We start from the raw sequence: 25,008 nt of genomic DNA, 5'->3' as shown, positions 1-25,008 counted from the left end.
TGCTCCTAAACTTCCAGCCACAACAGAAATGAGAAGTCAGCCTCTGATCTCTCTGAGATTAGGCCACAGAAGCTGCACCTCCTTCAGGGAAGAGATGCTGCTCACAGTAGACTTCCTACCTCTGCAACGGCACGCAGGTCACTTGGTTTATTTTTGTTATAGCACATACAAAGTTTGCAGACTTGTACATATATAAGCTTGCACCCAGTAACTAGAGAAGCAATACTGCTCATTGCAGAACACCACGCAGATGGACATACGTGTAGCAAGGTGACCTTGGTGGGCAGTGGTGGAGCCCTTTGGACAGGGAGGGAACTGAGGTGGCCCACTTGCAAGTTGGCATTCAAAGGAGGAGATGACAAGTCTAATTAATTCAAGGGTCCCAGGTATTCCGGGAAAGGTTTTATTGACTGACAGGAAGACAATGTTTGCATAATTGCCCAAACATGTAGCTTTTGAATAATAATAACATTGTAATTCTCTGCGATATACTTTATTTTCAGGAGTGACCTGATAACAGCAGAAGCAAAACACTCAATTTCACAGTTACAATGAAAAAAAAATAATTACAGAACACATACAGAAATTAAAATCTATTACAGGCAATTTGTGCTAGGAAACTAAACATCCCCTAAAGCCAGACAACCTCAACCATTTCAGTTTGGTTTTGCTGTGATTGGTTATCCTCTCTGCGTCTCCATTTAGGAATGAGTTCCATTCTTCATGTGTCTTCTAATCCCATTCTTTTGATGTTTTCCATCATGCTAGAGATATTACAGGTCCTAGGCAATGTAGATATTCAACTCAGATAATGAAAACGTTACTACAACTGTCCTTTTCATTTTCCTCATCACAGAAAAAAAACCCCTCACATTTTAAATCCTAACAAACTTAACAGACTTATTTTCCATTTTGTGCCTTATTCATTACCTACTGGAGACAAATGGGACAATTTCCAAGAATTAGGCAAGCACTGATACAAATAGTACAGTAACAACAACAACAACAAAATATCATAAAAATAACTTGTAAAAATTACAAGAACACAAGAATCTCCTTGACTGAAAAGAAACGCAACCCCAGAATAATTGAGGAACCTATTCATTAGTTTACAGCCTTCCTGATAGCACCACACAAAGAAAAATAAGCTTTTCTCCTCTAACCATATTTTAAGCTGCCCAGAAAATCATAACTACGGCTTATTTTTCCATACACACGTCCCCTCCAAAAAAAGCACCACAGCAAACAACCAAACAAGTCATTGTTAAACCACGTTAAGCCATTTGAGGGATCCTTTTCACACATTCCTGAGATTATTTTCTGTTCTCCCTTCAGATCTGTAGAACTTTTGCCACCAGTGCCAGAAACATGATCAGCTCGTCCTTTCTGGTACTCTGACTGACCCTGTTGGGTTCATAGCCAGAGTATTTCTGAAAGGACAAGAGAGCATTCGTTCCAATACCGTATGTGGAAAGGCAAACCTGGGCACCGATACGCTGCATCCATCCTCGTTCCTTTAACAGGCAGGCAGAGTACCATGACTGGGACAGCACTATCACGTCCTGACAGAGCTGGAGAGAGTGGCACCAAGCTGTCCGTCAGGCAGCGGAGAAGGGTCTTACAGTGATTTAGAGCTGAAGGGAGTGAGATAGAGAACATTTGCCTCAAGTGCTGAGCAATCAGAGAAGATAACTACTGTAATTTGTGGCTCCGCATAGCGACCTCCTTGGCTACACACAGTTCTTACTGACACTAAAGTGGCTGCAGTTAATGGGCTTTCACCACTGCCACCAAAGGGAGAACCTGCACATCCTCTCTTCCTATAAACTACTGCAGATGATCCTGTCCTCACTCTCACGGCCGAGGGCCAGTTTGCAGATTCCACTTATGCTATCAACACCATCAGAGAGTAACAAGTTGCAGCAGGGCTGACCTAGTGCTTAGTACGAGGTACGACATCAGTCAGCTCCTTGGCTTGGTGGCACTGAGAATCAGCTAGTGGGAAGTGTGGGGCTGAAAGAAAGTATTTAGCAATGAATCTAAACATTTGTTTCTCTCCTCTGCATTTCCCCCCACTTCACTTGATAGGTTTGCTGCCAAGGGCTGTGGAGGAAAAAAAAAATGGTGCAAGTCTAAAAATCCATTTTTGGTAATGAATTTTGGTACCAAATTCCCAGCCTGTGCTTTTCCAGGTGCCTTGCTTCCAATTGCACACACCATAACCTAGAGGTATCCTACAGTTCCTCTCCTGACAGAGTGAATATTTAAATGCACAGCCATTTATACTTTCAAGAATTCAAATCTGCAGTTTCAAAATGGAATTATGCCAATCACGTAGGCCATCTGGCTAAGTCCATTGTTAGGAAGTCGTAAATAAAGATGACGTGGGGTCACTTAATGGAAAAGCACTGACATTTCATCCATGGTTTATTACTATCCTCTGGTCCAAAGTGAAGTGAACTTATGGTCTCAGCTTAGTTTCAGTGGACAAACCACCTCTGTCACAACTTCACTGCCCCTACTGCAAAGAATCCATAGGCTGCAGAACGGATTTTATGGACTCCGTTCTGTGGCCCGTACCCTAGCGGCATGCTTACCGACTTAAGCAGCACATTTCCCACATCCAGAAGAGCGCCACAGATATTTATTCTGTACAAGTGCAATGCTCAAGGAGGGAACATTCACAGACACTTGCCATTACAAAATCATAGGATTCAACACAAAGTTAAAGAAAAAGAATTCCCCTTGCAAAGCAAGAGTAGGTCACTACTCTTGGGCTGTAAGAGTAGGGCTTAAGACATTTGGACTCAGCAAGACGATGCTGCTCACACAAGCCTGCATGCAATGTCCATATTTTCAATTACCTCTAGGCACAAAGAGTAGCTTTGATTTAGGAAAAGGCTCAGAACTGGTATAAGAATCTCACTGTATTCCTCCTAGGAAATGTGTTCTCTTCTGGTCTCCTCAGAGGGATGGGCCTTTGTAGCCAGGGTCCGCACTGCCAGGGGACAGAAGAAACCATCCGAGAATTGGTGTAGTTTCAGGACTCTCCTTGGCTGCGCACTAGTGCTCGTCTATTTGCGTGTGTGTCTGGGGGAAAGGAGGGTCTCAAAACATGCGAAAGGTGAGGAGAAGTAAAGGAAGAGAGTAATCTCTTCTGCTCCCTTACACACAGGACAAGAAAGGGGCTTATCTGCAGCCAGAGATTCGGGTTAGGCCTTCAGAAACAGGCACGCTGGAGAAGCCCTGAGAAAGCCTGCCTGAGGAGGTGTGGAGTGCCTGCTGGTGGAGGTGCTTGAATGGAGACTCCTCCTGGAGGTGTGGCTGGAGACAGGACAAATAACCTCTTGCTAGACCTCCCAGTCCTATGATTCCATGACGGACAAAAGTGGTTTACTCCCATCCACCAGTTTACTGGTTTTGGAGATCTCTGAGCCTGCTCCACCGAGAGCAGTGACAAAATACCTTGGTCCTTGCTATCTGATCTCACAGGAGAGCACGCCAGGAGCAGCAAGGAAAACAGACGTGGAAAACGTAACCTCAGAGTGTGGATCCTGGGACCTCAGGACGTGCCGAGAGCGTGTGAGGCACCGTCAGGCTGCGGGTGCGGCGGTGCAGGCGTGCAGACAGCCCGCGCCTGCTGCCGCGGGCACAGCTGGCAGCACAACCAGCCTGCGGTCAGCCCCGCAACTCGGCACTCTCATAACCTTTGTGAGTAATTATTCAGCAACATCCAATAATTAAAAACAAATATGCTGCAGGTAACACGGAGAACAGCTGACAGATTCCTGGAGTAAAGACGCCGCATAAAAAATAAACACACCAGGCTGCCATTAAAATGAGACAGACTCCCCGTGAACCCCTCGCGGCCAGAGTCACAGGCGTACAGCTAGAACTCTTCTTTTTTGGTGGCCTTTAAAAGCAGCTGAAAATATCCGCTAACCCTGCGAACAAACATATCATTTTAAAGCAGAATAGGCCTGTAAGACTTTTTAACACTTGTTCGTTGATTATATTAATGCCAGAATATATTAAAGAAGTGCAATATAAATTTGATTTTAATTGTTTTGTACACACGCCAGTGAAAAGGAACTGATTGGATACAGTTCACAGGCGGTATGTTAATACGCTATTTTCATATGATGATAGCTTTGCATAATCTTTCTTTTTCCAAGATTTAGAAGAACCTGTTGTTAACCAAAGCACAGGAGAGAGGAAGAATACAATTTACATAAAATCGGCTACCCTACACATTAATTAGTAATGTGGCTGAGCGGAAGGTGTGTTCACTTAGTAGAAAGTACACTTTATAATTTATACACCAGCTGTTTCAGTGCTTTCTAGTCCATTTTCCTCCCTGCCTGCCTCTAATGAAATCGTGTTACTGGAGAATTGACTGGGGTGAATTGAGATTTTAATCCCATTGACGCTTCTCTATGGAAAGGCACACTGGTGGGAACTTTTAATGGAAGGTCTGTAATCAGAAGACACTTGTATTCAGTCCCCCACTATAATGACTCTCATCAAATGTTAAAGCCCAGGCAGTGTGCAGAAGGCTAGAATTTCAAGGTTTTTGACCAACCCCATTTGAGGCATTCCTCTGGGAGTGTGTGATTACTCAAGTTTAGCAGTTTATTGCCTCATCTTTCAATATCCAGTGAAGCACAAAATTCTCATCTAGGTTGCTCTTTTTACTTAAAGAACAGGCCAAAATAGACTGCAGAGCTACTAGCACTGTCATTGAGGTTAATTCTTGCTTCTCAGTTAACAGGAGATCAATGGAAAGGCTTTAAAATATTAGAACACAAATGCTGCTTAGTCTCTAAGTGTTCGGCAGCCTTTGTAAAAATTCTGGTTTGCACCACACTTCTCCAATGCGCAACTCACATTTATTTATCACTAAGTGTTCCTTTAAGGCTGGGAGTAACATTAATTGAGAGGTGGTGCTGTTCTGCAAAGAAGGATGTAAACATGTATTAAAATCCAGCAGAGCGAACAGTTTTCCTATTCCCCAAACTTTGCAGTCAAGAAAAGTACAGTCATTAAAAGAGAGGTGGTCAAAAAGCAAGCTGAATTGGGAGTTAATGGGACTCATTATGTCGGCTGCATGTTAGTAATGTCTCCTTCTCTACCAGAAAAACAAGCAGAAATAGACACAGAAAAGCAAAACCCACTTAAACAAATGCCTGTTAAAATCCCTGTGAGGAGAATGCATTTGCTCTGAACAGACACAAACACATCAATTAATACAGTGGAAGCCACTTAAACAAATACATGTTAAAGAAATAAACTGGAAAAATGAAGGAACTTCTGACAAAAGATGTCAAATGCTGTTAAAAGGAATAAATCTATTTAAAAGACAACATATTTTTCAAATGCAGCAAGTCAAAATAGAAGGAATAATAGGAAGAATGCCTCTAAAGAATTAGTGTTAGACAAAAAAAAAAGTCTTTCCCTTCCTTCTCCTTTTCCCTCCTCCCCCCCAAAAAGGATCAAGACGAGGGTTTCTTTAATAAGCATTTCTCTGGCAACTTAATGAATACGTTTGAATGACTTTCCTTATTCCCTGTTCCTTTCTTATTGAATCGGTCAGACAAAGGTCTAATTTAGGAGTGTTTTTACTTGAAGGAGTTCTTTCTTTCTGACACTTCTTCTGGGCCAGCATGGGTTCAAAATTTTCTCCTCTTTATGTGATTCATTCCCTCTGTTCCTTTTCCTATTTTACTTATTTCAATAAATGCTAGGATCCACTTGTTATTAGAGGTTACTCTTTTGTGGCTTCCAATCTGAATAGGCACTTCCATTCTCACACATTTCCTAGCAGAACTCATTGCAATTATTGTATATGCACTATAATTCATACAGGAGAGAGTATAATGCAGCTTTTCATTGGATTATTTGTGTGCATTTTTCATGGCTTATTTAATGTCGATATATGTGTATATATTTTTCTGTGTGCCTGAGTGACTTTCAGGAGGCCTTCTTTTCGGCTTCTCCTACTCAACTTTGATGGGATTATTTGAGAACTGTGAGTCTCCAGATTCAAAGGGAACATCCAAACTTCAGATTTCTTTGCAATTTCCATAACAGCTTATGAATGCCTTTTGTTACATCAGCCCCAATTCACTTTTTCCAAGCTCTCTCCCACTTCCTTTTACCAGCCTCCTGTCCACTTCTTGGACGGTTTTCCCACTCTCAGCCTGGCAAGCCAACCTCCTTCCTCAGCAAGCTTGCTGCTGGTGGCTCTCAGAAGTACCGATCCTTGCATCAGTGATCTGCATGCTTCACAGACATCCATTAATTTATTTTCTCAACACCTATATTAGTCATGTAATATTACATCAGTCTGGCAGAGAGGGAGCTGAAGAGACAAAGCAACTGATTCACCCAAGGGCACTCAGAAAACCTGCTCTAGAGCCAGAAAACTCATCCAGACTCTCCATTTTTAAACCCAGACTTTACCACTCCACGCACTTAATCCACCAAAAAGAGCAAGATGCAAATTCAGACATTCTGAAGTTGTGCCTAACCACATGATACTAACATCTTACTATGGGAGCTAACAGGTGATCTTCCCTAGCTCTCCAGAAGTAAACAACAACTAATAAGAAAGGCCATTAAGAGCTGCTTTAATTTGCACGTATTTGTCAGGTTCTTCCTGTAAAGGGAAGGAGCACAGACTAGCACTCCACTGACTCCTTGCTCACCTTCCTTACCGTTGCTGTATTTATCAACTCTCATTTCTAAGAGGATGCATCAAAGAAAATACGGAGGCTGCTGTGAGATAAGTGTTGATCAAAGAGAGAAGGAAAAAAAAAAAAAGAAGATACATCAACACAATAAAATAATTGGTGGGGCTGTAGCATTTCTGGAAAGGGGTCCTGGACCATGAAGGGATCAAGGCACGGGTGATATTTTTATCCAAACTAAAGACAGAAGTAGCTTTAATAAGTAACAGCTGCCATATAAGAAAGGAAGGGGAGAAAATATGCTCCAGTGAAAAACCCAGGGATAAAAAGTACATCTGATCTTTCAGGCCTTCAGAGCATCATTTTTCTAGAATGTTTATAGGGCCTTTTGCCCTTAGGTATTCAAAGAGCCATGTGCTGGTTGGGGGCTTTCTGTATCCCTAAACTAAAACTGCAGAAAGAGTAAACAACTTGGTTTTCTAATTAGAATACAATTATAGACATCTCTTGATTCCAGCATTGCAGTAGTGCCTTCTACATAAGCCATTCACAGGATAATCTGACCCTATACTTAGCCTAAAAGATGAAAAGCTCCAGATCCAACTATTTTTTTTTTTTTTATATAAGACAACCTCAGTGTTTTCTTCAGATCTATTCAGGTTCATTTGCTCCATTTTCTTCAGGTGGGTACTTTTTGAAAATGTAGTCAGCAGCACGGCAAACTGCCCGGCAATAAAGATAGCAAATTTCTGAATGTGGCAGACAGAAGATACAGAGTAGCACAACCATGACAAAAATGGGCCTGTTTTTAAAACTGGGTTGTTCTTACCTCTACTAAGGCATGAATGCCCATGTGCTATTCAAGCTGTGAAATACAGCAAAGAGGGTCATGGGACCAACAAGACCTTCTAACAAAAATATTGCTGTTCATAGCAGGGAAGCCCTCTTAAAGACATCCGTACAGCACTTAGCACAATGAGCCTTGGTCTTTGGTGACACAACTGTAATATTTGTCAATAATGCTGTTTATGGACATTTTCACTTTTCAACAACATAAGGATTTTTTTTTCTTTATCCACAAGGCTATAAACTTGAACTATTGCACTATACCTAAGGGCAGAAGTGAGACCAGAGATCATGCAGATGAAGCGTGTCTTTTATAATTTATCTGCTCACTGCCACCACCTTCTTTCCGCAATGAAACCATAAGGAGGCAATGATCAGTGCTTGACCCAAATGTAAATAAGCATAACATATTCTGGGGGCCAAAGCAATAACCCCATTCAGACAGATATAAAATTGATATGACTGGGAAGTATAAGCCATCTACACTTCCTGTATAAGGTAGCTATAAGGTAATTTTACAGGAAAGGTACAACCTTTATTCTGTGAAAAATCAAGTTAAACTACGCTAGACAAAAATGCAGGACATCTATGTTAGGAAACAATCCCCTGTAGGCCCTAGGGGATAGAGTAGCCAGCTCAATATGCCATAGGTTTTTCAGTTCCCCAGACTAGTGCTATAGAGTCCATGGCATTCATGAATTTCTCAACCTTTGTTAATCTCTAATAGTTTAACACACCATATGTTCTCCTCAGGACAGGCTGCCTTCCCTGACAACTTCCTAAGGAGAAAGTAAAAAAAAACAAACCTCCAAACCTAGTACTACTGTTCAGAGAGAAAAGTCAGCAGACACAGAAAGAAGAGATGTAATTGAAATTTTGTTGTGTTGAATCACTGAAATGAGATCATAAGCTACTATAATATATTGATTTTTGTGCATTTCCTGGGAGGATGCCATTTGAAGGAGACAAGGTCCTGTGCATTTACTTCAGCTTTAAGACCAAGTTTTACTCTTTTATGTAGAGATTCAGTTGTGCCAGTCAAACTTGATAAGCATGATTTTGTCACATTTGCACGGGTAGGACAAGGCCACACAGCTCAGAGCTCTCTAATATGCAGCAAGTTTTTATAAATTCCTGTGACTTACAAAGAACTTTCATGTGTATGTATCTTCAATAGATTGATCTAGTTTCCCTTAGTATTTTATGGCTGTACGTGTTTAACTTGGAAGACACTTATAGTGACAGTATTTTATAACCCATTTTCTTTAATTACTTGGTAATTATTCAAAATGCAATTCCATGGTTTCTTACAGGAAACAGTAATAGCAGCAGTAGTTATATATGTGAACGAAGCAAGGAATAGTCTATTCCTGTCCTTCACAGAGCAGAAGGAAGAGCACAAAAAGAAATAGTTGTCTTAGATCTTTCAATTAAAAAGATATCTGTGCAAGTCAAATACATAACACAGCATGTTTCTACGATTGAGGCAACACCATGCTCTTTCTCAGGAGTTTCAGTACCACAAACATCCCTCTTCTGTAATAGCATTAGCTCAGACCTTCATGGTTTGGTTTGCTTTCTACAAAGGGTAGTCATTTACCTGAGCAAGCCATCCAAAAGAGGAAGAAATGCACGTGTTGCTATTTTCCACATGAATCACTGACAGGGTGACTCAATTTTCAAAGAGGGTGGAATACAACACTACAGAATTGATGTAAACCTAGCAAGATGGGCAAAGGGAAAGGAATTTGCAAAGACCTAGTAAACAGCTCTTCTGCAGATAGTGACGAACAGCATAGGATATATCTGATGTCTAATATTTTGAACCAAATGCTCTACAATCATGAATTCACAACATTATATTCCCTGGAGACTTCTGCAGCACTCAGCTAATTGACTTCAGGGCAGATAACTTGCAGGAAGGGGTATTTGTCCTGCAGATACTCCATACTCCAAAATATCTTCAAATTCCAGCTTCAATTTCTTGATTTAGGACAGAACAACTGAAATAGACTACTCACTTAGAAAACTTAATCCAAACTATAGGCAGAACTTGCTCTCTCAAAGACAAATGTACCCCCAAAAACAATAAATGAAAAAAAGACTAGAAAAATACACAAATTACCCAAAGGTAATATAGAGCATTTTTTTTTTAAAAAAAAAAAAAAGGAAAGACTGCATAGAGCATGTTGTATCACCCAAAGAGGCCCCACTGTTTTTTGAGGTACCTGTACTCAATTGATATCAAGATCAGCTGAGGGTACAATGCAATTGCTGATAGAGTCATTTGCATTTAAGCCCCTCAGTATAGCATCTGCTAGAGCAAGTCCCACCTGCAGGATGGCTGTGGCAGTGTCTGTCACAGCAAATCTGTGCCCATTTCTCTGTAGATGCTTTCTGTGCTTGTTCCAACTGCCCGATTGCTGACAAACCTCAGCGGACACCAGAGATGACAGATCAGCAGCACCCCTCTTGTGGTTTCCACAGGTAGCTATCGATGGTGCCCAGGCAGTTCCTGCTGGGCTCGGCCCTCTTAACAGCCTCCTCCAGCAGGTGCTCAGCTAGTGAAGGCAGCTCCTGGGAGAAGGACTAGCTGCAGCTCAAAAGGAGTGCGCTGCTGGGGAAGCAAAGGGTCTGGTGGAGCACAGGCAGCTGGCCCCAGGTACCTACAGCTCACCGGGACGACCAGACAGCAGGGGGGCTGAGAGACCACTGAGCTGACAGGTCCCAGCCGTGTCTCAAGGCAACAGCAGGGAGCAAGTGCTGCTGCTGCAGGGGCTTAGAAAGAAAGGCCTTGATGGGCACCTGCCCGTTACCTCAGTCAGGTCACTTCTCCCACTTCTCTCTGGCAGTGCCAGACCTCTCCTAAAAGGGGAAGCAGTCCCAGGTGTGCCACGGCATAAATGAGCCCCAGCAAGCACCCCCACGCCGCTGGCTGCGTGCTACGTGCAGCACGGCCATGGCCTGTGCTGAGACATGGGACCACAACTGTGGCTCAGGAACCAAGCCACTGCTACGTGTTTGCACCAAGTAGGAAGTGAATCCATGAAGCAGCACATCTGTTTGTCTGATAGTCGAACGGGGATCTGACTGCGGATCTTCTGGGGAAAGTCTAGCAGGGAGGAGCTGAGTCTCTGCCTCAGTCCTGGCATGCAGTAGTGCAGCTCCATTGTCATTAGGGATTTGGCATATGTCTGGAATTAGGCACACTGGCAATCAAGTCACATCTTTACAAATAACTAAAAAAAGTGAACAAACTGTTTGTTATCAAATTGATTCAGGCATCTGGGACACAGTGGGTGAATAGTATTGATTATATTCATTCAGGTTTTAAAGTGAATTTACTTTGGCCGACTGCTCTCCTTTCATATTTACTTGCCATGAACGTTTGAGTGATCAAGTTTTACTAACACAGATGTGACCTTGACCAAATCCTTTTACCCCTTCATGCTTCCATTTCCTTGTTCTCTCTTACCTGTCTCAGTTGTAAACTCGAAGGGAAAAGGACTGCATCTCGTTAGGTGTCTGTACATTAATTACACAGGATATGGGACCCTGTCTTGTTTGAGATGCACAACTCCATTGAAAATTAGAATAATAATGAACTGTGCAAAATGCACTTTGAAGTCTCATATATAGTGGGTGTGGGTGAGGAAAAAAATGGAAATTCAGGGGCGATATCTGTGCCAGATGCACTTGCTTTCTTGCTCATCCAAACCTGTAATTCATCTGACCAATCACGGTGAGGCCACGCAGCCCAAATCATGAATACTGAGCGTGGGCTGTTTGCATCAAATTGCTTCCCTGTGAAGTTGAAAAATACATGAAAAAATTTGAGAAAAATGGTTGAACAGAAAGCCAACATAAAATCAAATTCTGATCTGCTCAGAGAAATTTCAAGAGCAGAAAAGAGCAACTACTTTTGTCCAATATATTGCAACTAATTTGTTCTGTTGCTCCCAGTGCTTTTTTAAAGGCCAGTAATCTGCTCAAGTCGCCTGATAATCAGGCAGTTTATAAAGAGTAAAACAGAAACAAAAATGGTAATTAAAAAGCTTTTTTAACTTATGTGGGACCAGACACATATGCGGCCTTTAGCTTCCTCAGCTCCAAAGAGCTGTTGCTCAAAGAGCAGATCTCGCATAAAGCCCCCTTTGTAGGTCCCTCGTGCTCCACCACAGTGCCCCTAGCTCAGTCCATGGCCTCTGCAGTCGTAGAACACTCCAGCTCCTTCCAGATTGCCTGGTTTCTTTCTTTTGCTGGCTGGAGAGAAGCCAGCACATAGAGTAGCTGGTTTAGGTATCTACCTGTTTACCTGCCTGTACTTAGCAGGCAGCTGGCCATGACCCAGCAGCAGGGATAATGGCTGTTCCACGTCTCAGCAAGGGGGAGATGGATTTTGCCTCCAGTTTTCTGTGACTCCACATTGTCCACGCAATTGCAGGTGCTAAATAACTCGGAGACCTCTCCCTCAACCAGTTTTGCTGAGACTGTGCACCAGGTTCAGGAATTAGCAGTAAGGCACACAAGCAGGGACGGCCCTGTGTAATCCCGACTCCCATAGGAGCTCCGGCCTCGTGGAAGCTGCTTTGCCACGGGCTGAGCATGGCTCTGTTTCCATAGGCGTGGGCTATAATGCCCAGAAACCTGCCATACAGCACAGCCACCACCTGCAACATCCCTTCCTTACCACAGAACAAGACAGAAAACTAAGATAACTCCTGCTTCACAGGGATCAACACCAAAATTGTGTTTTTCAGTAGCTCAAAGAGTAAAACCCCTTCTGAACTGCAGCTTCTTAGCAGAGAAAGCCCTGAGCACCCAGTCCTTGCAATTTATCACCCACAATGGTGAGCCGCTTCAGCCTTCTAGACCACTAATCTCCATCACTGAAATAGGGCACAGTCCCAAAGGCTAGCTGATCTTATATTATTTAAACCCTTTAATAATGAGGGCCAAATTCTCAGCTGCTGTAAATTGAGACAACTTTACTGAACTCACTCAGGCTAGGTAAACTTAAACCAGCTGAGGATCTGGTTTAACCAATATAACTTCTAAGTGCATTTGCTAAATAATGAAAAAGAGAGAGGAATGTACTTCTTATTGGGGATATCAGGTTTGTATGTCTGGGTTTTGTGTTGGCTTTTTATTTTTTAAGGAAGGATTGAGGTGAGAGGGACTGGTTTTGGCCTGCTCAGGAGTTGCGGAGCTGAAGCTGGGAAGCAATGCAGAAGAACACTTTAATAAGTAGAGAGTGCCAAATGAAACACTGGCTTTACTTCTGTGGATGGAGAAAGCTAAATACAATATTCATGTTACCTCAGTTTCTTCCATTGCTCCAGACAAAACCATTGCCAAGACAAAATAACCCCCTCTGCTAATTGCATAAACTCTTCATGTGCAGTTATTTGTACTAGCCAAACAGAAAGAAATTAATCCCATTTTGAGCGATGAATGTGTGGCCAAAGATTTCATTATATCGTTAGCATTTGGGGCAAACACGCAGGAAGAAAGGAAAAGTCTCTGCCAGCATTTCAGACTGAAACGTACGTTTAAAACTTAGCTCATGACTTCCTGGGGCCGTCGTGTGTTTTTTTCTAATGTTTCACCCTGGAGGCATCATGTTGTGAGTTCAACAGGCAAGATGTTGCCATGACATATACCTCGTGAGATCAAAGGCATTGCATAAAGTGCCAGGGAGGGATATGATTCTTTGGACTAATTTTATTATTGTAACTCCACTGACTTCAGGGCGTTACACTGATGATGAATTTGGCTCATCGTATCCCAAATGAAGCTTAACATCTTTTGTTCTAAGCCTTCCTTTCTATCCCCCTCCTCTGCTACCACCTGCTATTGCTCTTTGGGTATGTTTATACCACATATTGGAAACAGCCACGAGCAAGCTCTGCCCACGCTCCAAGCTGACAGAAGCCATGTGACTGCGCTGGCACCAAGCCTGGGCTAATAATCCCTCCTGAGAAGGATTTTTTTTCAGTGAATAGCATGGGCAGGATGAGCATACATTTACCCATGCTATATGGTATCAACATGCCCGAAGAGTGATCTATCCTGGGAATCTCTGCACAGGTCTGGAATCTTCTCCTGTCTTTCTTTCTGCAGACAGACTTTTTCCCATGCCCTGTAAAGAAGTCTCGTACCCACATTCATAATCCTCACGGTCAGCAAAATCCTCCTGAGTGGCATGGAGGATTGCTGGTTTCATTACAGCCACTCATTGGCACAGAGCTATCCAGAGATGGTCTGTCACAGCTATGTTTTCTGCTCTACCAGTTTAAACAAGTTTTTTACCCAAAAAGTTGATAAAATGATCCCATCATTCAAATAAAACCCTGTCTCTCCCTCTTTCTACTGTTCCATTAGTTTCCTTTGTCTTTCACATCACTATGGCTTGCTGAATGCCATGCATGGCACCATTCCTGCGTATAGTTCATCACTCTTCTTTGCACTAATACCTATTATATTTCCTGGGTTGATGCCCAGCAGCTTCATCTTTGGCTTCCAAAGACCTGACAGAGCACTCTCCTGGGGTCTCGCTGCTCCACCACATCCCTGACCGGCACCCAGGGGAAGACAAGCCTGTAAATATCACACTGACTGCAAAGGTAAATGGAGGCTCCCTGGGCCCCTACAGCAGGAGGGGAGCAGTGAGATCCAAGGCCTGATGGTGGCTGAGGAGGTATCACGTATTGCTTGAAATTTATTTTCGCTGCTTCAGGGAGAAGCTGGGGGGTTTCTATCACATTTGCAAACAATTTAAAGCTACCTCAACTCAGTGGGTTCTACTTGTCAGTTTAAACGAATGACCACACACCACTTTTCTCACCTAGATGAACACCATCAGTTATCCACCCCATGACGGTTTTCTACACAACCTTCAGTCGCTCACTCCTGTATCAGAACCTTTGGGCTGCCCAGCACAGAAGCAGAACTAAGGCATATTCACATTTTCAGTACACTCTGCTACGAATTCAGGCTGAGCATTTACATTCCTATTTCTGGGGAAGGAGGCCCATTGCTCAGTAACTTGAAACTCCCTCCTCCACCCCATATACAAGGTAGAACCAGGAACAGTCTCAGAGCAGGGGGTACTAATTTTAACATTAATTATTTGCATACCTGCATGGTATTTTTACATTAATGGAAGCTGAAAGAGAAGCCTATTTTTCACTATTTTTCCAGGAGCCTTACTAATAGATTTTGAAAAAAATACCCTGTACAGAAAAGATCCCCAGTTAAACAGAAGAAGCAAAGGAATGTGGTTCAAGAAAGAAGAGACAACTAAAGAGTGTGGAAACACATCGAAATGACAGAATTAAGATAAACATTTCACCTTCTTCAGAGCTGGCAATGAAAATTCTCTGAAAATTAACATTCTGTGTTTGCATCCTCATGGCCACATTTACTATCCTTGTCAACACCATCCACAACACTGAAAGGTTTTAAGTTCAGAAGATACAGTATCACTTGATCTTCCTTCAAATCTGAGACCACTAATGAAAGACCTTGTAAAAGTTGTGTGGAGTTTGTATTGGCAAAGGATTATAGAGATACCTTTCCAGAGCTTAGCAGTAGCTCATGAATTGTCCATTGATGCAGGGAAAGTGAGCCAGAGAATCCAAATATCACTCTACAACTTTTTTTTTTTTTTCCATGGGCTGCTGTTTCAAGTGAGCAGCTCTACTGCACAATGTTAAAGGAAAATGATTTAAAAGCCACTTGATCTGTGTTGTCTCCATTCAAAAAGAATCTAAACTGATTTATTGTTCCTCAAATGGCTGAAATACTGCTTTGCTTAATGTCATTAAAAACCTGATATCGGCACCCAGCCCTAATAAAAGTATTGGGAACATGGTAGTAACCTACTCATAGAGGGAAAATGAAGCTGTCATTTTTCAATATAATTAAACCTGGTTTCAAAAATCCAAAGGTCTGTAATATGAATTACACTAATTACTTCTTGTGGTTTAAACATTGATTTCAATGTTAAATTTAATGGACTTAATGGATGTTGCTTTTCCCATCAGACTGGTGGCCAATGTTTGTCTTGTTTCTTGACCACTTATAGATTTCTTTTGACCCTTTAAACATATTACAATCGGCAGCCTGCTCATTCTTCGTGCATGAGAGTACTACTATTACTTTCCATGGATAATCCCAGCTTCCATGTAACGTGTCTCTCGGAGTTATTTTTGGCAGCCAAAGGCATACATAGGCCAGGAAATAGAAAAAGAGATCATTGGACTAAATTTTCAAAAATGTGCAGGCAATTAATTTTGCCTAGGCAGTATGTGAAATCCAAACAAACATTATGGAAATAGCAAAACATGTGCAAAAATTCACAGGCCGGTCATGCTGCAGTTTGCTGCACACCAATCTCTTCCCTGCATTTGTTCATTGCTGAGCAGAGTCGAAATGCGGGAGCAGGGATGCTGGGCCTCATTCTGAATCCAACTGGCGTAAATCGTGAGCCACATAAATTTTATCCACAGAAAACACGCCGGGACTGGAATCTTGAACTTCGTGCTTACCCAGAAAACACTCAAAACAGTGCTGGGGTTGAACAAATAAGAAATATGTTACAAATAATAAATCATGGGCTTACTGTTGACTTAATGACAGGACTCCCATGGCTTTCAAGGAGAGTCAGATGAGATACACTTCATGTGTGATCCATGGGAAAAAAAAAGGCCATCTCTGTGTTTGAGCTCACACCCAAAAGACACGGAGTGTAATGGTTGATAACACCTTGATTCTCTTCAGGTGTTAAAACTAGGCGATGTTTTCTCCAGGCCCATGTGACTAGTTTCACTGTGAAGAACACAAAGCCCAATGCCTGCAGATCACAGGGCATGCCTCCATATGAATTTACAAGTACTGCTTGGGAGAGGAGCTCTAATCCCAAAGGTCTGTGTGAAAACAGGGAGGAGTGCTGATTGCTTGGCATTCTTGGAAACGAGACTGCTTACAAGTACCTAAATAAAGAACTTAGGAGAGGATTTTTAACATACCTCATGTTGCAAATCTTGTTCTCCTAGTACATCACAGTTGCTGAAGGCAGTACAGGCATCCCTTAATACAACAGCAGAATGTCTGTTTTCCCACCAGACTGTTTTTTCATTTGTTGTCCACAGACAAGGGAACATTGATACCAAAAAGGAATCGATACTTGAGATATTTGTACCATTTCTTTTTCTGCAGGAGAAACTCTAGTTACTACATAAAAGGCAATTGGTAGGAATGGAAGAGAAGCCTACAAATATTCATTTTTCACTTTACCAGGAAAACTACAACTGCAATGAAGTCAAATAGAAGACTGCTACGACCACAGAACTGCTAGTGGTGGTGAAGGACAACAGAATTATTACACATAAATCTATGGCAGGCTCATTACAGTGACGATGCCAAGTGGGAACTCTCATTCAACAAAATGGTTTTCCTTCTTTCCCTCTGTTTATGGCATGTTCCTGAGCAAAGTTAGGCTGCTGGATCTGTCACTGGCTGTGGCTGAAAGAGTAACTGGTATGACCTTTCAGAGAGTAACATTCTCACAGGGAAATTCTGCCAGCACCCGGTCTGTCCGGGGACAAAAACATTTGTGCGCAAGTAATACACATATATATATTATCCATATGTGGATTGAAAAATTCAAGAGAGTCAAAACACACAACTCTGGGAAAACCTTGCTGTGTTAAGGGCCAAGTAATCAGCATGTATAAACTAGCAGCATTTCACTGACACCGGTGAAGCTCTGCTGATTCACATCAGCAAAGGATCCTCATCTCCTAACCGTGTTTTTCTTTCTGTCTGGGAGCTCGGTCAGCCCAGAATTAAAGAGTACGTCATAATCCTCAAAGTAAAGGGAGAAGATTTTGGAAAGGCAGCTTTATCCTTTCCATTTAAGGAATTCAAGCCAAATAAGAACACACTGTGGATTTCTGAACTGGATCCTCCTGAGGGGGACCCTCTTTTCTAGAAGTTAGAAAAGCTGACGCCTCTGGACTGACCTGCCTGTACCAGCCTCCCAGCCAGCAACTCCTGAGGGGTGACAGAGCATGGCCTGTTGTAGCTGCAACTCTGAACAGAGAGTTTTGGTGGATTTTTATACTGGCGTGTGCAGATCCTATGTAAACTCTGCAGTATTACAATTTGCATAAAGCTTTTTCATAGCTAGAAAATATTTTGCTTCATAACGCAAGCCTTCCTAGACTAGACAATAATGGCATTCTTGATTATTTTCTGTCTTAAGATCAAGCTGCAGAGATGACAGGTTAATAAGCACTTCTCCCTCCAAAGGTAACTTTGTAAGAAAAATAATTCAGAAATGGAAGAAGTTGCAGAAAATGGCTCTCTAGTCACCACTAATGGTTACAGTCCAAAGACAAGCATATATCCAGCCATCAAAACTCAAATTGGTTTCGACACTGGATGATGAAGATACGTTGGTCTCATTACTTGCTCAACTTTCATCCCCTCCTCTTTAGTAACTATTGACTCCAGACACCATGTTCCTTCTAAGTACTACTCAGACATTTTTCTGGGCCAATAACTGCATTTCCATAGACTTGCACTTCCCCTTTTCCCCGCCGAGTTCCATATTTTAAAAGGCACACCCACCTGCTGTCGTTTATCCCCAGGGAGATGGCAGGTCCTCGTGCCTGCAGGCTTCCAGCAGGGTCGCACGCAGCCCCTGCACCAGGCAGCAGTGCAGATGCTCATCACCATCCCTTCTTGGGTGCATCCAATTTCCGTATCACTTCTTCCCCACAATGAGTATTGCACTAAACCAGAGACAGGTGCCCTGGAGAGAGATGCTCATGCACCTACTTTAACCTGCCACTCAAGTAAAATGCATCCAGTGGAACACCACTGGCTCTGAGAGCATTGCTTTGGAAGGGCAGAGAAAGAAATCACGTGTGCTTGTGACTCAGGAATAGGGTCCAGGCAGCCGAGCTTCAGACCAGCAGCTCTGAAATGTGGTGGCAGGACTCCTAGTCCTGTCACTAACGTGGAACTACTTGGGGTCAGAGCTGTGCCACCATTCCTCGCTTTCGCCTTACAAAAATGAAGTAACAAATACCATGTTTTCTCATGTCCTTGGGCATGAGGGGGGACAGATTCTTTAAAATAATGATTTTAATTCACAGTACATAAAAATAAGCACTTAACTCTATATGCTGGCATCTAAATAAAAGCAGCCTGACTTTGAGAGGTGCTAAGCATTTGCACTTCTCAGCAATGTGCACACGAGCTGTTTTAAAGATCTCCAAAGATACAAATTTTCTTCCCTGCCAATACCATTTCTCTCTCCTTCAATCTAATTTTATAGGCCATCCATTTTGACATTACATCAAATTTACACTAAAAACACACCTACCACTTTGGATAGAGGTTTTAAGAACCCACTCCACAAAAACACAAGGCAGGAAGCCTATTTTGTGTTACATACAAGTTCACATTTAACTTTGAACATGTGCAGAAGTCGTGAAGAATTCATTTTGACTTCTGTGTTGTCCTGAACAATGACATTTTCCTGAATCGGGGACAAAGAAAGTCATTGGAAAAGCAGTGACAGCAGAATGGAATATGCAATATGCAGTTTAGCAGGGGCATCTGTTTCTCTAAATGAAAGACCCCAACAGACAAGTAATAATAAAGAATTAAATTTGTTCAGTAAGATTTGAAAACTAAACAAAACATTTCCTCTAGCTCCTCTGGATGAATTGACGAATTAGCCCATAGAGACAGAAATGCTGAAAAAAAGGGAGAATGCATTGCTGTGAACTTATCTGAGCTTTTGTATCTCTTTCATTAGGTAACTTTCAAGTAATGTTGATTTAGCAGTTTCAATTTCATTCAGAGGAGGCCAAACAATGTTAGATGTTAAAGTCTTCCTTTCAGGTTTGCTTTACAATTCACTGTTGCTCTTTCTACTCTTAAGTCTGTGCTCCGATATACAACCAGTTATATATTCCTTATTAAAAATGTACAATGTTTCAGAAAATTGAAATAGTTTCCAAAATTGTCCCCCACTGGTAATTCTGCATTTGATTGTCAAAAATGTTAATCTTTTCTCAGGCCTGAAATTATGAGCCAGCTTTATTGGTCAAAGGCCATAATAATTTGAGCTCTTATTTTATAAACTCATTTCTGCCGAGTGATATCCTGATAGGAGCAAGAATAATAAATCACAAACATGTCCCCCAAGATTGCATTGTAAATGTCAAACTAGACAGGAAATTGTAATTAAAGAAAGGAAATTGCTACAAAGAAGCACTTGATTTTAAAATGAGCTAAGCACAGAATTTTCTAAGCATTTAATTATAGACCAATTTCAACTGACTGCTTTGCTTTTGCAGTCATATTTCTTATTATAACTCTTCTACATAATAACCAAATCTCCATGCTTACGCTGGTCAGGAGTATTACTACATAACACTGCATAAGCACGAGGATTACTAACTTTACGGGAACTATTATCGCATTTTAGTATGACGGACAGCAATATCAGAATTTTAACTTGGTGACAATCTGACTTTAACTAAGTGACTGAGAGGATATCTTTTCATAACAGCTACTGCACCTCTTGGCACCTCACTCTTAAGCAAGCAGCAGGACCAGTTCTGAGCCCCTGAACTGACGAATGCCTGGACGAGAGAATAATTTGGCCAGGGACACTCTGCCATCACAAAAAAATCCCCATTATCCATGAAGACTGCTGCAGTTCCTATCACTCTAGACAGAGCCTTTAAGTGCCATAAAAAGGGTGCTATTCACATCCTCTCCCATGCACCTAAGTCAGACAGGAAAGGATTTGGGGAAGAAAACAGTATGTTCTAGCAACACTGGACCTGCAAACCACTTGAACATATAGGTTGTTGTATGTTGAGCAATTCAGAACAGCCTTTTGGAGCCCTAAACTCTGCTATTTACCCTTTATTTTTTACTGATCATCTGGTTCAAGAGAGTTTAAAGGCCTTAAAAATCCCTCTTGCCATCTTCTGACCTGAGACTCAGCCAGGCCCAGGGGTTAGTCCTCAATCGCCCAACCACCTCTTTCTACTTCTCAATACCGCAGTGGTATTAGTGGTGAGGCTGAACCACACAGTTCTTTTCTTCTTCAGCATAGCCTGAAACTTTATTGGATGTAAAATATACTATGTACCAGCACACTATATCTTTTTTGATTTGAAAAGACAGATATGCAGAAAAACTTTTCTACAAGACTGAAGCTGGAGAAAATCATGATATACTGAATCCTCATTAGGACCTAGCAAAATTCACTGAATACTTGACACTGCATATTTCCAACTAGTGAGGAATAAATCAAGATGCAGATGTGATCATTTGCACCCATAAGCTGACTGCAATGGAAATATTATGCTGCTGCAGGCGCAGGATGGAAATGGATAAAGCCTAGTCAACTGGCAGATACCTACCAACCAAGGAATTTACTTGTTGCCTTGTGAATCAATATACTGACCTAAAATTTAACTACTCAAGCATTCAGGAGAAACAGGTTAATAGAAGCATTCTGATCTTTTACTTTCCTGGGGAATAAAAAACCATCAGAGTGGATGAAAACAGTGTCACAGTAGAAACAGCATTTTCTTCAAAGTGCAGACATGCAACTGTAATTAATGTAGTCATTATTTGGCACAGCTTCTAAAGACCTCTTAAGCAGAATGGGGTTACATTTTTAAGAATAACATGCAAAGGAATACAGTCTAATAGGTGTGTTGATAAAATATATGTCCTATAGTCTAGCATAGTTTACTTGCAGATGTCATCAGTAACCAGTGTTCTGGGGGAATGAGTGGACACAGAGAAGCTGGTAATTTCACGGGGAAAAATGTACTAAGTTGATTGGAAGGAGGTGTAAAGAAATAGGGGCAGTCAAAGAGATGCGTCTTGGCAAGGGAACACACAAAAATGGTGTGAAAAAAGCAGAAAATGTTTTGAGGTTGCTTTTATTAGAAAGAACTGTTGAATTCAAATTAAATAAAGATGCTGTAGGTCAAGTACTGTGCATCATCTTTGAGACATGTTTGTACGAAAAGGACAGAGAGAGAGCATGCAGGATGATGTAGGTGCTAAAAGAGTAGGAAAAAACTAAGAGGAACCAAGAAATGAAGAGATGAGTAATTAAAAGTAAGTAAGAGGGAGGGGGAATCCTATGTGGACAACGATATGGATGGAGAAGACAAAAGGATCTTATAAGGAAGCGGAGCCTTTGGAGGAACGATTCCACCGAGAGGTGTAAAACCAGGCACAGAACAGAAATGCCAGAAGGAAGCAGTGGGCGTAAGGCAAGAACAATGAGGACAAGTTGCATTCTTTGGTAAGGTTTGTAGCAAAAAGGCTGTCATTGTGCCAGCCAGGAGGGCACATGAACGACAGAAACATGACTGAACAAAAGCCCTGTTTGCTGAAGTTGGTATACTGGTTGTTCGCTGCATCTGAAATTTGGTATAATGCATTGAACAAGAACAAATCGATGCAGCTGACTAAAATTTACTTTTTGGGTCATGGTGAATACATATATACCTAGTTCTATTGAGCATGTGAAGGAACAGGGGCTGCAGAGATGAGGAAAAGGGGGATGGAGATGATACTGTGATTGAGTAAACAGCACAGAAAAATAATCATGTCCAATAAAACATGCTTTTACCAGTGTACCTGGAGAATTCTCCTGCTTTACACAGAATTTTCCTCATTATTTCCTATTTCTATTTCTCAACATGGTTATGGCTTTGCCACAGAAGTGGCATTACTAACACTCAACTTAAATCCTCTCAAGTTAGTTTCACACCCAGAAGAGAGTGGCAATTTTTACAAAATCATAAATTAAGCTTCTCAGAAGGACTGGATTATCTTGTAGAGCATGTTATTACTAGCAGAGAGGCTGCTCTGGCCAGGCTGTAGCCTGTGTCCAACAAGGTTCTGCCACACTGTGGGGATGCTGCCAGCATTAGGGTCTGGCTGTTGATGAGATTAGGGCCAACACAATTAGGATGTAACTTCACATAAGGCTTACTTCAGCCTAACCTGGCATTTTTATCAATTCATCTAACTGCCATTACTTTATTTCTTGCGTATTTTTCATCTCCCTTCTACTTGCATTCACTTATTTGTTCCCAAGGTAATTTCAACCAGATCCTGCTTTCCTAACTCTTTTCAGAAAGACCACTACCTGTGCTTAACTCCAGCAGTACTGTGAACACGAGTTTCCCTGTCTTCTACCAGCAGTGACAGTGGGCTTCAAGTGGCACTTGGGGGTGATGGCACCAGGGACCGGTGGTAGCCAAAAGGGGCTCGGTGCAGGACAGAGCTTCCCTAGCTGCTCTCTGCTCTCACGCTCCATCTGCAACTCTGCCACATGAGAAGCATCTTGTCTCCTCACAAAGCACTGTTTCCTGATTACTGGCGAGCTTCTAGAGGCACGGGCAAATTTAGTTTGGGAAAAAGAAATAGTCTGGCATCCCACTCCTGGAAGGCTACTCACCTCCCACAAGGTTTCCGCAACAGTAAGGTCAGGGAAGTAACCCAACTTTTGGACAGGAAGATAGCACCACACATTTTCTGTCTGTCACACAGCCTCCATGCAATCTGGGCATGGCATTTCCTGAGTCGTTGGCCTCAGTTCCTCATTTGTAAAAATCTGTTTGGGCTGTAAACTCCTAGGTAAAGGCGGGGCCTCAGCTGAGGCTTTACAGCATGTAGCCTAGCAGGAGCTACGTCTCTTTGAGGGCCTCGCTCCCTTTGAACACAAACCTGAACCTTGCATTACTGAAACGCTAGTTACATCTGTCATAGCATTCATTAAGTTGTTAGAAATACTGAGCCAGAGCACAAGCTACATAACCTGCAGCCAGCACCTTGCTGCATGTCACGTGGGGGAGATGTACAAAGTGCTGCCTCTCAAGCACATCGGAGGAGCTCCATTCCTCCTGCCCTCCGCAGCACTCGGTCTTTCCAATCACCAGCAACCTGGAATATGCTGGGATCACCACACAAACGCATATTTATATTTCAGCTTAATAAAATGGCTTTTTTATAACCTGCAGTCTTATGTACTCGCCATCAGGTATGCACGCTCACAGGGGACAAATCCCGAATTAGTTGGCTGGTATCGCTAACACAGCACAGGGAGTCATTAGTAGCGGCAGACTGTTGTGAATGTGCAGAATCAACACGAAGGCTCAGCGACATATAAAATGTGTACGTACACACACACACTTGGACCGAGTGCATTTAAAAAACCTATGCGACAGAAAAGCTTCTTCCAACGTAGAGGAAAGGGAATTGCTTTGCTTATTGCCACCACTGCCCCCATGCACCACAACCCATGGTGTTGGGGCACATCAAAGGCCACAGCTCTAATTCCTCAGGAAAGTCCCGCACCAGAATGGTCCAAAATTTCATGTCGGGCAAAAATTCCAGCAAATGAAAATATCTGCCTGACTATACCAAAGTCACTTTTTAGGACATAGTTCCAGCGCTTCCTTTCAATTGAAGCCGTTCCATCCCATGAAAGACTTCAGCTTTATCAGAAGGAAACATTAGCATTATTTCTCAAACATCTTGATCAAAATCAGCTTGCTCCCACAAATTTTTTGAGGCTGCTAAATCTCTATTTCCCATCGTGAAGGCTGGAGTGCTCTGTCACTTGTCAAATGCTGTCATGCAAATATTTTAGAATAAAAAACATTTTATCTTTCCTGCACTCCTTTTTTTCCCTAATCAGTAACAGAAATAATCAAATCAGTGAACAAAGTCTGGCCCTCTGTAATAGCTCCATTATGTCTGCACCAGGGGTACAAGAAATCGGTGTAAAATTGTCTATTAAAGCCGTAGCTCAAATTGTAGAGACAAGACACCTGGTGTAGACATGTGGGATAACAGGTCCATGGATTTGGTGGACTAAATGCTGAAATCATGCTGAAGGAAAGGCTGGCCTGTGTTTGTAGATTTCTCCAGGATTCCCCAAGAAGTTAGTGGAGAACTAGGAGACTCATTAATGCCAACTATGTTCATCAATAGGCCTCACTGGTGCATTTTTAACTATTTTTTTTCCAGGATGTGGCTTTATTCTGTGAGTTAAAATCTCCAGATCCACAGATTGGAGTCACATCATTGTGGTCAGAGGGGCATGGACATATTTACCATCTGGGCATGCACCCGTGGAAGAGGTGTCTGTGAGTCTGCTTGCTTAGGCAGGGCTAGTTGAGTTTCATTTCTGTCCTACTTGAGCATAAAATCCAGATCCAGAGGATCCCAAGCTGCTCTGGGGAACTAGCAGTCAGAACGAGGGCACAGTGAAGCAAGCTCAGGTCTTGCGAGTTCCTTTTCCCAAAGCTACTGAGCTCAACAAGACACGAAAAAAAAATCTTGGAGATGGTGCTGCCTACATATGCCATAAACAGATGTAGAGTTGGATTTTGTCCACATA

General features: G+C 42.2%; 1 protein-coding gene across 2 annotated transcripts in view; it reads right to left on the bottom strand.

Annotated features, from left to right (window-relative positions):
* Window positions 1–294: 294 nt before the first annotated feature.
* The window catches only part of LOC310899705 (uncharacterized protein), a 221,537-nt gene continuing 196,823 nt past the window's right edge, over window positions 295–25,008 (bottom strand). The window contains exons 6-7 of one of the 2 annotated variants that reach the window (XR_014584570.1): window positions 1,482–1,634; window positions 295–782 (exon numbers count right to left, since the gene is read on the bottom strand). The gene's annotated coding sequence lies outside the window, so the exon portion shown is untranslated. Of the gene's footprint in view, window positions 1,635–25,008 lie in introns of both variants that reach the window. The other variant, XM_083836476.1, reaches the window with a different exon arrangement.

This window comes from Anser anser (assembly GCF_964211835.1).
Source record: "Anser anser genome assembly, chromosome: 5".
NCBI classification, from domain to species: domain Eukaryota; kingdom Metazoa; phylum Chordata; class Aves; order Anseriformes; family Anatidae; genus Anser; species Anser anser.
This window is presented reverse-complemented; position numbering and strand designations above follow the sequence as displayed.